Source organism: Euprymna scolopes, chromosome 21 (assembly GCF_053919585.1).
Source record: "Euprymna scolopes isolate OS-2025 chromosome 21, ASM5391958v1, whole genome shotgun sequence".
In the NCBI taxonomy this organism is placed as follows: domain Eukaryota; kingdom Metazoa; phylum Mollusca; class Cephalopoda; order Sepiida; family Sepiolidae; genus Euprymna; species Euprymna scolopes.
Genome location: NC_136502.1, coordinates 81552689 through 81567388, shown reverse-complemented (window position 1 = coordinate 81567388; position 14700 = coordinate 81552689). Strand labels below are relative to the sequence as shown.

The 14700-nt window shown below is 37.5% G+C and overlaps 1 long non-coding RNA gene across 1 annotated transcript in view; it reads left to right on the top strand.

Moving 5' to 3' along the window:
• The window catches only part of LOC145242522 (uncharacterized), a 204935-nt gene extending 202057 nt beyond the window's left edge, over positions 1-2878 (top strand). Inside the window, exon 2 of the long non-coding RNA XR_013862758.1 lies at positions 1447-2878. This is a non-coding gene — a long non-coding RNA (uncharacterized LOC145242522). The remainder of the gene's footprint in view (positions 1-1446) is intronic.
• The last annotated feature ends 11822 nt before the right edge of the window (positions 2879-14700 follow it).

Below are 14700 nucleotides of genomic sequence, written 5' to 3'. Positions count from 1 at the left end.
AATAAGTAATGCCCCTGACCCACTTTCAGTTGTCTGATCTAGCTGAAATTTTGCATGTGCAATGATTTATATCTCTACGGGTTATGTGGCAAATTACAGCTCTGAACTAATTGTGGTTTCTGTTTTACAGGTGTTTGAACTGAGTCAGGTGTGAAATGGAGTAGTGATCCGATTTTTGTATTTGAAAGGATGCACGCCACAGGAGACATTTGATGAAATGAAAGAAACTTATGGTGATAATGCCCCATCATATGACCTTGTAAAACACTGGCATCGTGAATTCAAACATGGCCGAAAGTCTGTGGAAACAGCTCCCAGACCTGGTCGCCCTCCTTCTGTCATTGATGAGGCATCTGTCCGTCAAGTTGAGGCTGCCATTTTGGAAGATCGGCACATTACTATTTGCCAAATAGCCCAAGATGTCAAGATTAGTACAGGGTCTGTGGAAACTATCATTCATGACCATTTGCATATGCATAAGGTGTCTGCCAGATGGATTCCCAGGTTGTTCACACCATTCCAGAAGCGAGAACGCGTCGAGTGCTCGAGGATAAATTTGGAGATGTACCAAGCAGATGAGTAAAAGTTTTTCAAAAGACTGATTACACAGGATGAAATCTGGGTTCATCACTATGATCCAGAGACCAAAGGCCAGTCAATGCAGTGGAAGCACTTGGACTCACCACCTCCAAAGAAGGCAAGGATGCAGCCCTCCACTGGCAAAGTCATGCTCACAGTCTTCTAGGACCAGAACGGAGTAGTGATGACAGATTTCCTGGCAAAGGGTACCACAATTACAGGAGCCTATTATGCTTTACTTTTGAGGAAATTACAGGAAGCTATCAAAATCAAGAGGCAGGGCAAGATCAGCAAAGATACCCTCCTCCTGCAGGGCAACGCTCCGGTCCACAACTCGCATGTCGCCAGATCAGAAGCACGGGCATGTGGTTATGAAATCCTTCTCCATCCTCCCTACTCTCCTGACCTTGCACCCTCTGACTTTCACCTCTTCCCAACCATGAAGTTGTTTTTGAAAGGAAAGCGTTTCCCAGATGATACAGCCTTGATTTCTGAAGTCACGTCGTGGTTGGAGGACCAACCTGGGGTGTTTTACAAAAACGGTCTCCAGAGCTGCATCAAACGATGGGAGAAATGCATAACTCTGGGCGGTTCCTATGTAGAGAAAGACTAATAACTGTGCCAAGTTTCGTTGCTCTACTTCTATGGGAAGTGGGTCAGGGGCATTACTTATTGCACGCCCCTCGTATAAAAAACTTAGATAATTGTTTAAATCTACGCATTTTAAAGTTAAGAATTGTACAGTAGATTATAGTATTTATTTGATTTAAAGCTGTTTTCAATAGTTTTAGCTGAGTTTCATACTAAATTCATTTCAATATTCAAAATGATTCATTGTCATGCTAAAAGTTGTTTCTTATTTTTCAGGTAATATTTGATTCCTGCCGGTGCTATGATAGTATATTTAATTGAAAATACCCCCAAAGAAGCAGTGTTGCTTTATTTGGTGAAGGATATTCTTGGGTAGAAATTGAAAAGAAGATGGAATGTTCAAGGAATGGAGTTCAAACAACGATTAAAAGGTATACGGAAACAAAATCTTTAAAAAACAGAAAAGGATAAGGCTCTAAAAAGTCTACAACTGCCAGGCAAGACAGATCTTTGAAAAGAGCATCCCTTGCAGATAGGAAGAGCGTGCTGCTGAACTTAGGGAGGATGCAAACAAAAACATATCAGCTCGAACAGTGAGAAAAAGGTTATTAGAAACGGGATTAAAGGGATGCAAAGCAAGGAAGAAGCCATACTTGTCTCCAGCTAACAAGAAAAAAAAGAAAACGACTGGAATTTGCAAAAAAAAAAAAAAAAAAAAAAAAAAAAACCATAAAAATTGGACATGTGATGGGCCAAAATTGTTTGCTTGGCAAAAATAACTTCAGGTAATATTTGATTCTTACCAGTGCTACAATAGTTGATTTAATTGAAAATGCCTCCAAAGAAGCAACTTTCAGAGATTAAAAGGTCACAAATTGTTGCATTATCTGGTGAAGGATATTCTCAGGTAGAAATTGCCAGGAAGATGGAATATTCAAGGAAAGGAGTTTAAACAATGATTAAAAGATACAAGGAAACAAAGTCTTTCAAAAACAGAAAAGGACAAGGCTGTAAAACGTCTATGACCACCAGAGAAGACATCTTTGAAAAGAGTATCCGTTGCAGATAGGAAGAAAAGTTCTCCAGAACTTGCTGCTGAACTTAGGGAGGATGCAAACAAAAACATATTAGCTCGAACAGTTATTAGAAGCGGGATTAAAAGGATGCAGAGCAAGGAAGAAGCCATACTTGTCTCAGGGCAACAAGAAAAAAAACGATTGGAATTTGATTTGCAAAAAAAACAAAAAAACATGAAAATTGGACACCTGATGATCCGGCTAAAATTGTTTGGTTTGACGAAACTAACTTTGAGATAAGTTAACAGCTTCTATTTCTTAACCTTTTAAAAGAACAATTGAAATTTTTATGTGAATACACATATATAATATCTATTTAAAAATTCTAGCAAATTGTCATTTTTTTTCATCAGAATTTTTGCAACTGGAGCGATTTTTGTTTGCCGTAGGGAAGGAGAGGTATTTCATCCTGATTGTGTGGCTTCAACTGTCAAATTTGGAGGAGGAAACGTAATGGTTTGTGTCTGCATGGCTTCTTCAGGCACCGGACTGTTGTCCGCATGTGAGAGCAGAATGAACTCCTTAATTTATACTAACATGCTGGATGCTTAGGAGTCTATTGGCATTCATTTTCCACAATTTTTTTCTTCCAATCCCAACCGCGTTCACAGAATAAAAATAGCCTAAATCTGTGTAGACGTTCTTTTTATATTTTTTTCCTTTTTCCTTATCGTGACGTCACTTTGAACACGGCTCGGCATTTGTATACAACCGCCATACACGCGTCTGCACCCTGTTACAATTGTATGTTTGATGTTAACAACATCACGCCAGATCTATCTGAATAAGTATCTGATATCTAATACACATTTCGATTTCTACATTTCTTTAGAAACATTTTTTTTTATTTTTTATCTCGCAACACCCAGTTATAATGGTTCTGTTTTATTATCGTTGGTTTACCCGGTAGAATCAGGGATGCACGTGAGAGACCATATGACAGGTTGCCAACATAAAAGTGATTCCAAGAACCCAAAAGAATTCGGATATTAACAAAAATAAACATGTGCAAATTCAAAAAGTATGTACAGATGGAAATATAAAAACACAACGCAAAAAACAATCACACACGTATATACATAAGCATATGCTATTACTGTTAAATAATACACGTATATATATATATATATATATGTCCATAGAAAATGTAGTAAGTTAATTTGTATATATATTTATATATATATAAACTATGAAAATATATACGGCAAGTAAGCTACACAAAATTTTCTGTTTTATCCTTATAAAGGCTCAGCAGGCTAAAAGTTGAGTTCAATAAATTCTAACCTGACGAGTCTTTACGGGGGGTGGAGGATGAAACACGAGAAATTCTATGTAGCTTAATTGCTATATATCGACGAAATCGGTTAAGAGCAACATTAATATTTGTGTTATTGGTTTGATAAAAGCATTTTTACTTTCTGTTATTAATAAAGGTATTAGTCTACTTTATAAAATTGACTGTGTGTCTGTCGCCATTTTTTTCAAACTGCATTTCCTTCACGATACAAGGTTACAGAACGGTGCAAGGCAAGTCAATTGATTGAATTTTGTGTGTATTTTTCTTTTATAGGTGTAAAGTCAGTAAAAGTAGCCGCTAAGGGGTTAAAATTAAATTAGATTGGAACTTGGCAGGCATAAGTCGACTTAAAGTGCTCTAGCAGGCATAAGTGTGGCAAAATTAGCAATAACCGAAATGAGGGGAAATAAAGAGCTTACCTCAGATACGTCTGTTGTGTTTCGGCCTGAGCGAAAGAGAGAGTTCCAAGATGGCGTCCATGGGTTTTTATTAGCGTTTACCCCATGCAATTATCGTAGATTCTGTCTGCTCTCGTGCGATTATGCAAATACATAATTCCCGGCCGCTATAAAGGCAGGTCACTGGAAAACAGTCAGGGGGCGTCCTGCAGATTGTGTGTAGGTGGTTCTGGCGATTGGATTGTGCTTTGTGATGAACCACGTGTCTGCGAGAAGCGAGTTTTTTTTCTTTCTGTTTTTTTTTGTCTTCTTTCTCCACGGTTATTACAGAAAAGAAATCCCTCTCTTCTAGAAGTGGGCGATACTGACTATTTCCTGACTGTGTTCCTGATTTTTTTTTTGTTTTGCCTACTACATTTTGCTTCAAGCTATTTTAGCACGACTAATGCGAAGGTGCGGATAAGCAGTGATATTATCAAACCATTCTCTGGCTAGCGAGATGTTGTAGCGTGGCTGAAAAAAGTGAGACTTGTCGCACAACTTCAGCAAGTGGATGATATAGCGAGTCTGCTACCTTTATATATGGAAGGTGATGCACTGGCCCTTTACATGGAATTGGAGGAGGACGATCAAAAGAAGATAGACCAGATTGAGGCCTGATTAAAGGAGGCATTTACCGACGATGCATTTGCAGCATACAGAAAAATAACTATGGTTAGATGAGCTGGTGAACGTGTGGATGTTTACGCTAATAAAATCAGGCAGTTGGTTGGTTTGGCCAGATTCACAGGAGATAGCTTAGAGAGACTCACAAAATTGACTTTTATCACTGGGTACCCTGACGCCATCTCAATTGCTCTTCAACAGGTGCCGAACATCAAAGCCCTGACCATGAGGGAGCTAATGTTGAGAGCGAGAATTTTATGATAACTGGGAAACAAAATCAGGATGTGGTTGCGGCCAAAGGCTCACCCAACAACAACAGGGCCCAGAATATTCCTGTTAATGTAACCTGTTTCAAATGCAATGTTAAAGGCCATCTTGCAAAGGTCTGTCGAGAACGCGGAACACAGTATTACCATTGCGGTGAGAGTGGACACTGGGATCGGAACTGCTTGGGAAACGAGCAAGGGGAGGACGCATAAGCATCAGTCTCCTTCCCCACCAAGATGCGAACACGATGCGACCAAGTTGATGGGACGCGATGTTTGGCGCTTATTGATACAGGATGCTCTAGGACGATTTTACATGCAGACCAGTGCCGGTCTTGGAGAAAAACGAACGTGAATGTCAAAATGATTGGTGGAATGTCCCATGCGTGCTGTGGTGTTGGAGCAGTCTCTGTGTCCACTGATAAAGGTGTGTCTGCCAGAATCGATTTGTTGGTGGTGCGTGGCAAACCGCTGGGGTTTGATTTACTTCTAGGGATCGATGCCATAAAGCTCTGGGAAGTGTCATTGTTAAGCCTACAGGATCAGTGCGGCTTGGCGGCAGGAAAAATATTAAATGTGCAGCCATTTCTATTAATGAACCAGATTTCACTGCCACCTTTTACCATCAAAACCAAACGTGGACCACATCGTGGAAGTGGTCTGAGGACCCCCCCCCCCCGAAAGGCTACACAATCGAGTGTCAGAATACCCAGTACCGGCAGAAATCCGTGAAGAATACATGCAAGAGCTCTGCACCTGGATAGATAATGGTTGGCTTGTGCCATACCCAGAGAATAAATTGGGACCCCCCAAAGGCCTAATTCCCCAGATGGCTGTGATACAGCAGAACAAAGCCAAAGTGCACCCGATGATGGACTACCGAGAGCTAAATCATAACATAGACACGTTTACTGCCAACGCAGATGTTTGTGCGGCTAAGCTGCGTGAATGGAGACAAAAAGGTGCTAACATGTCTCTATTGGACCTCAGAAGAGCATACCTACAAGTTTGGGTCCATGAGACACTGTGGCCATACCAGACTGTGGAAATCGACGGGAAAAAATACTGTCTGACCCGTCTGGGGTTCGGTTTGAATGTGGCTCCCCCTGATAATGGGAGCAATTGTCAGCGAAGTATTATCTCAGGAAGAAGTTGTAAGCCGCACAGCATCTGCTTACATTGATGACATTTTTGTCAACGAAGATGTGGTGCCCACGTCCCGTGTAAGAGAACACCTAGCGCAGTTCGGGTTGGAGTGCAAGTGTCACCCCCTTCAGCCAGTCGGTCGAGACGATCGTCGACCTCAGAACTCTTCCACTCCAATTACGGCAGCCTGAAAACGACCCGACTCTGGCGGTTTGCAGCTCACTATTTTCGTCCTTCCAGTGACCACTGCCGGTGATAATTCTTAGCCGTTTTAATGTTGCTGGTATTGGTAGTGACAGAATTATCAGTTGGTCGTCTAAATTTATACTCCGGACCTGACGTTGTGTACCCGCTTACCGGCGAACATCGCCGATAAGAGAGCCGTGGATTTTAGTGTGGTGAAAAAGGAAATAAAAACGATTCCACACACGAATAAACAATTAATCTGGGTTTATTCACAATAATAATGGTCTAATAATATTTCAGAGTTTGAAGGAAGTTGGCTGTAGCTATTTTAAAACGGTAGCTTGTGACTCGAGTTCAGATAAGTTTTTCGGCCATTGGAGATACGTGTTTTAAGTCAAAAGCCCTCTCTGCCCGACTTTAACACCATCTGAATTCGCCAAAATCGAATTCTCTCTTCTCCTTCTCTTCTCCCCCTCCACTCTTCTCCTTCTCTTCTCCCCTCTTTTCTTCTGCTCCCTCCTCTCTTCTCCTTCTGTTCTTTTCTCTGTGTTCGAGGAATATATACATATCCATCAATGCCCTTTAAACATCACGAGTTTGTATTTGTTTACAACAAGAAAACTTGCCTGTCATCAGCTTTCAAACCTTGTTTTCTAAAATAAACAACCGCCTGTCATTTCATCTCGAATTCTGTGTTTCAAAATAAACAGCCAGCTCACTCCAAACTCTGACCGTTACAACAATAAGTATCTCTTGACATACTTTTTCCTTTGTCTGTTCTAACCAAAGAGTCATTTGATCGTCCTATTTTTTCGTTCTTTTGGCTCTTTCTCTATAACGGCATATCAACCCCATAACTTTGTTACACAAGAACCCGGAGCCATTGAAGGACGATGCACGGGTGCTGGGATTAGTGGTCAGGGTGGAATGCAGTGAACTGTGGTGGAAGCGAGGAAATGCAATTCCAGAGGCTACTAGCATTGTTATGCGACGAACAATGTTTTCCCTGTGTGGTCGACTTGTCAGGCACTTTCTGATGTGCGGTTGGCTTCATGTGGCTTGTGGAATACTCAGAAGGAGAGTAAGTTCAGTAACAAAGAGCTGGGATGATAAAGCAAGGGATGCCGTACTGCATCATATGATATTCGAAACATTAGAATCTGTGCAGCAGAATGATCCGGCCCAGGGAAATTGGTGTGTGGATGGCAAAGAGCTGAATGTATTGGTGATAGGCATGGTTCACACAGACGAGCTGGATGAGAGTCAAATCATGGCTATTCACAAAGGTAGTGGACATCTGGGGGTGCGATGCGCTACCTACTTTGTCAGGAGAACTTGCCCAACCACGACAAAAGCAACCATTAATCATACGGAAATGTGAGGAATGTCAGTCCATTGACCCAGCACCAGTCAGGGAAAGCTGGAAGTTAACAAGAATTAGCAGAGAATTGGAATGGATATCACGCATTATGGCACCTTCCACTTTTTAACTCTAACAGACTGTGGCCCATCGCGTTTCTCCATTTGGAGGAAATTGGCAAGGCAGGACTCAGCAAGCATGATTCATCAGTTGGAGGCAGTGTTCCTCAAGCATGGCTCACTGCATGAAATCCTTTTAGACAATGACATGGCTTTCTACAGCAACGCGTTCCAAGAATTTGCACATAAAGGGGGAGTTCACTTGCGATTCCGTTGTGCGTACGCTCCAGCTGGGAATGGCATAGTGGAGCGATGTCACCGTACAGTGAAACGAATAGCGGCTAGAATGTGCTGTCCCATACAGGAGGCTGTCTACTGGTATAACATCACACCAAGAGACGACATATCTCCCTTCACTGCACCTGCCAACAGGATTTATCGATACATTCGAGTAAAGGAGACAAATCTTGCAACTGCGTCCTCAGGTCCCAGGAACAGCTCTTACCAGGTTGGAAATCGCGTGTGGGTCAAAAGACCGCAAAATCGATGCACCATAAGGTTCGGCAAGGGTGAGGTGACCAAGGTAATCAGTCCTCAATCGATTTTGGTGGACGGTGTGCGTCGCCACATGAAAGATCTACGCCCTCGCCATTATGTTGTTACATCGGAGGAAGAGGAATACTCAGACAGTACAATGTCTTCTGAAAGGACAGAGAGTATGATGCAGGACGACAGAGAGGATTTTGAGCCATATAATGCATATACTGAAGAAGCGGAAGAAGGACAACCCGTCTTGCCTTTACAAAGGAGTACCCGACAAAGACGAATACTGCTCCCCTGCCCTGATTGTGAAACACCGCCTATGGAACAGACTGGTGGCAATAACGGTGGTAATGAGGAAGATGGCAAGGAGACGACCCAACAAAGACGACTGCCCCCCTGCCCCGTTTGTGATCATGAGATCAGGGGGGAGTGTAGCAGAATTAGTAATAACCGAAATGAGGGGAAATAGAGAGCTTACCTAGGATACGTCTGTTGTGTTTCGGCCTGAGCGGAAGAGAGAGTTCCAAGATGGCGTCCATGGGTTTTTATTAGCGTTTACCCCATGCAATTATCGTAGAATCTGTCTGCTCTCGCGCGATTATGCTATAAAGGCAGGTCACTGGAAAGCAGTGTTGTTAATAAAATTTTTAACGTTTGTATTAATTTTCTGCATTCCTAAACTTTTGGACGCCTGTAGTTTAATTAAATTTATTTATATGTAAAAAACTAATATGTATTAAAAATAAATAAAAAAATATGTTTTATTTAACTACCATTATTAAACATTGGAAAATTCACCCCCAATTTTTTTTTCCCCCCATTTTTATAGATAAAGTTAGAAGCCATTCAAAAAATACAAGTGGGAAGAAAAAAAATGGGAAAGGTTCATTTTACTGATGAATCTAAATTTAATCTTTTCGGATCAGACAAAAGACCACATGTCAGAAGAAAAAATGAAGAAAGACTGTCCCCTAAGTGCGTTAAAAGTACAGTAAAATTTGGAGGCGGCAGTATAATGGTATGGGGCATGATATCTTCAAAAGGAACTGGCCCCCTTGTGAGAATTCATGGAAAAGTTAATGCCCGAATGTACAGAGAATTGATTAGAGAACATGTGGTACCTAATCTTTCTAATTCTGATATCTTTATGTAAGACAACGCACCGTGCGATAAAGCAAAAATAGTTTTAGAAGAGCTAAATAGATCCAATATTTGCGTTATGGATTGGCCAACTCAGAGCCCAGACCTGAATCCAACTGAAAATGTTTGGAAAATTATTGGTGATAAGATCACAGAAAAAACCCAAAAAAATCTTGATGATTTATGGGAATATATAAAAACATCCTGGAATAATATTCCACCTATAACATGTGAACGATTGGTTCTGTCTTGCAGCAAGAGATGCAATAGTGTGATTGAAAACAAAGGGCTTTTCACTAAGTACTGAAAGGATTCTTTATTTTTTCATAATGAATTTCCCTCGTTCCTTACCTTTTAGACGCCTGTAATTTTATTAAATTTATTTATATGTAAAAAAAACTAATATGTATTAAAATCAAAAATTAAAAAAATGTTTTTTCTTTAACTACCATTATTAAACATTGGAAAATTCACCAAAAATTCTTTTCTTTCTTTTTCATAGATAAAGTCTGAAGCTATTAAAAAAAATGATCGATCGTTCCTTAACTTTTGGACGCTACTGTATATATATATATATATATATATATATATATATATATATATATATATTTTAATTCAATTTTCACCCCAAACAAGGCACAGTGCCACTTTGAAGCAGGGGGCTACTATCAGGGACTTAATTAGCGGGGTCATTATGAAGGCAGATGATATATATATATATATATATATATATATATATATATATATATATATATATATATATATATATAGTCATCCACATGCAGTACTGTTTCACAGCTCATCAATGCGGTTAGACAAGCAACTACCTACAGCTAGGATCGAAACCCGATCGCCCAAGGTGACCGAAAGGAGTGAGAGGTCCAACGCCTATCAAATGTAAGGAACATAGGACCAGCACTAAGCTTTCCAATGGGGAAACATCTGTAATAAAGCTGCTGAAAAGACAACCCGAGATTTGTTGATTCATTGTAATAAAAGAACTGTTATCTGTCCCCTTTTGTTGTAAATATCATTATATATTATTTATCATATATAACCTTCACCGAAACCAAAACATAAGAAAACATAGTTTCATGATTGAAACTATGTCTACAAGTTAAGCAAAGACTAAAGTTTATTTGTATTCAATATGGTTGGACTGTGGAAAGGAGTTTGAATTTCATTAAATACAAGATGGTTTCCATGACAATGATATTTTTTATAGACAAGATGCAAGCAAGGGCAAGCGGATGTTCCACAGAGTTTTATAATTATATAGATATATTTATACAATATATTATGGCAGTAGAGTTTAGTTTCCTAGAAGTACATCCAATGAAACAACATGTGTCTACCAAAAAGTGCTCAATGGGTAAACAGAGCAGGTATATTAAATTTATTTATACAAACATTGATGGCTACATATGTGCGTACATGTTTCTGTAATCACCCCTGCTGGGAACAGTACGTCTTTAGGTCACGAATAATCTTCGAAAACTGACATTTCAATTCACACACACAAAAAAAAATTCCTTATTTTGTTTACAAAATTAGAAAACTTGTCACCTAATATGTGTGTGTTTTTTTTGTGTATACAATATATACATACACATAGATACATGCACATGTATACATATATGTATTATATATGCACACATATATACATGTATGTATTATATATACGTACATATATATATATGTATGTATGTATTATATATAAGTATGTATTATACATACATATATATATATATATATATATATATATATATATATATATATATATATATATATATATATATATAAAGGAAAAACGGTTAGCCAGGATCTGTTTTGATATTTTGTTCTTTGATTATTATTTTCCCTATGCTAGGGGCTAAATGGTAGAAGCCTTTTCTTTGCGTAATAGTATTAGTATTTAATATTAGTGCTGATTCTAAATTATTATATATATATATATATATATATATATATATATATATATATATATATATCACGCAATCACACTTTCCTTTATCACTCTACATAGCAAAACAAACGGCACAACTACTTTTTTCATATATAATATAAATATATATCAAATCACTTCAAGATTGTTATAAGAATATCCTGTATACCTATTTTTTATATTATATGTTTTTATATCTATATTTTATATTCATTTTTTTATATTAGTTTTGTTTACTTTGTTTATACATTTTGCTTAAATAAAAAGTTTTGTATTTTTTCATTGTTTACATAAATCTCCAAAGTTTACAAAACAAAACGTTCCGTAAACAAGTAAGCCGACTATAGCCGAGGACGACCCGTAAGCTCCTTTTCATTCGCTGCTACACTGAAGTATAGAGGAGAGCGCTACTCCATTTTAAAAAATTACTCCACTTGCTCTTGATCCTGCCATTATAATGTAAGTGAGCACCAGGTCATTTTCAAGCCTTTTAAATGACTTTTACTGAGAATTGAAACCTGAGTTTACGATTTTTTTTTATAAAAATCTATTTGTATAACAAAACATTTTGTAAATAAAACTCGGCCTCCAAAATTAACATTCCTGTAATGAGATGGTCGCTGTTGATTGCGGTGTAATGTTAGTCCTGTGCACTTCTAAGAGGTCCACCCTCCCAGGTTTTACCTTCTCTCTTTGAGAAGGGGGTTAATATATTACTAATCGCCTGATGCACGCTTATCCGGGAATGCTGACAAGGTTACCCAGACACTGTTTGCAAGTCAGAGTGCCCCTCTTCGGGGTCGCTGACTTCTCAATTCCACTTTCCAACCTTGGTGTCACAGTTCTTGCAGTTGGAGATAACTAAATATCTTTCTTTTTAAAGAATCATGCGTTTAACAAGATAAGCTTATGAAAAAGGTTATGCATTTTTTTAGGATATAAGTATAACGTTTTTTATAGAAACACTTTTTTTAATAAAAATCTGAAAATATAAACATACATATACAACGTATTTTTTTTTTTTGTTTGTTCATAATTCAACCGGAATGAAAAAAAAAATCAAATGTGTTTATGTGTCTTTGGCTGCTGCTCATTTTGGGGCACTTCACATTTATTTGATCCTAAACAACTACATCACAATAACAACACATCTAAATGTATAGAAAATATCTCTTACAAAAACTATACACAGCATCAGTATTACAAATAAACTCCCCCACCCCGTTATCAAAAAAAGCATTCAAAACTTGTAGACAAAACAATTAGAAAACCAACTAAACAGTGAAACCAGTCGCCATCATCACCGTCATCGTCATGATAATAATCGTCATCATCGTCATCACTATTGGGGAACTCCAATTCAGAATGATAAATATTAGATCAGATGACGCTAAACGTAAGATAATTAACTCATCCACATTTACATTAACAAAGGGTGAAATTGAAATACTAAAATTAGGCCTGAAATTCTGCCCCCCCCCCCAACGCAACATAATGGAACTAAAAAAAAAGCCTCTGGAGTATTTGAGTGCAAACGGAAACTAATATAAACATTAAACAAAACCAGACTAATCGTTAAAAATAAGTTAACATACTTCTTAGACAAAAACAGCAACATGAATGAATCACATCTATTCTTTGACAAACTCTGAAACCTCAAATTACATATAAACAAAATCTATCATTAAGGAATGATCTAAATATTAATTTACTTGTCCATAAGTCCAGTGTCGCATAGAAAAACATCCTCATTGTAAACATTGATTAATGAGAAACGAATTACCTCCCTTTATACTAGCTCTTTATCAGTTAAAAATCATTCAAACCATTTCCTCTCCAAAAATGTTTTTAAAAAAACATGGCTGTCTGTTTACGGTTTGAAATTGGCTATTTTATTTTATAATCAAAAAAAGTCATGTTGAAAGGGGACTGTAAGTTTTTTTTATTAGAGTTTTTTTTTAAGTTAAAAAAATGTGAAAGCGAATTGAGATACATTCCGTTATAATTTATAAAAAATTATTCAGAAAAAGCAAAACGAAACAAAACAATGTGTTGTGTGTTGAATTTTCATTGAAAAAAAAAAATCTAAATTTTTAAAATCAATTCTTTTTAGCTTTAAACGGTTTAAAAAGCATTTACTAAATAATTGTTTTAATTCGTCGTTATTTGTTTTATTCTATTTTTTATTCATTTTATTAATGTGTTTTAAAATTTTTCAACTACCGCGTGGAATTTCCACATGTTCTGCTTGTAATTATGTTTTTATCTGGGATGACGTTGGCTAAGTGGTTCACAACACAGATTAAAAACCTAAATAAACCAGGTTCGAATTCAGTTAATTCCAAATAAACACTTTCACCAAACCTACACTTGACTTTGTGTCTCATCTCCTTTTTTTGCTTTTCCCTTCCTCTAAACCTGAAAATGGTTTCATCTGGTAGATTTTTTTACTCACTAAATTTCATGTGATACCATCGCTAATCGTGACACCTTGCACTGATGATTACCGAAAGGATGAAACACTAGCATCTGTAGGCATTTAGTATTTATTATAGTAAATAATTATATATACATACATACATATATATATATATATATATATATATATATATATATATATATATATATATATATATATATTGCAATCATAAAGGAAAGACTTTTATAATTCATGATTAAAAGTAAAATGCGTTTTAAAATAAAGAACAAGGGGCAAAGAAGAGAAAAGAAAAATAAAGGGGGGGGTCATCTGATCAGTTTCGCCCTCGCTTTGTCAAAGCCTGTATCGAGGGATTTAAAAAAATAAAGGGAAAATTGAAAATATGTACATTTAAAATAAAATTAGGTTGCGTTCCCGTTATGTGTGGGGAAAAAGTTTGGGAGTGATTAAAATAAAGTAACGTTATGATATTTTTCGAAGATCCTAGAGACTAATCACGCTCAAACCCAAGAGACATTCCCTCTATTTACAGATAGAAGGCCTTCTCAACCGAACGTGAACAGTCTTCAAGCTATTTAAATAGAATGTTGAGTGAGCATGGCATAGAATAGAAAATGAATTTGTGCTGAAGGTCGCTGCACATGATGGTTTTCAATGAGATGGTCAGTGATTGAAGACCCGTATGTGTTGGCAACTAGGTCTGTTGCTCGGTATGTCCCATTTCTGATTTTGATAGGTACGTGTTGTTAAAATCTTTCATCCAATCTTAATGTTGTTCGACTCACATAGTTGGCACCGTAACTACATTCAAAATTGTAAATTACATTATTATTATGATGGGGGAGGGTAGAACATCTTTTCAAGAAGATGGCATTAACGTTCGCGTAGAGAACACAACACACACGTTTGAAGCAAAATAACATTTTTGCACCGTTGAACTGGTTTGCTTGGCGAATGTTTCACTTACTGTCCCCAACTACGGTAAACGAAGATATTTTGGACATTTAG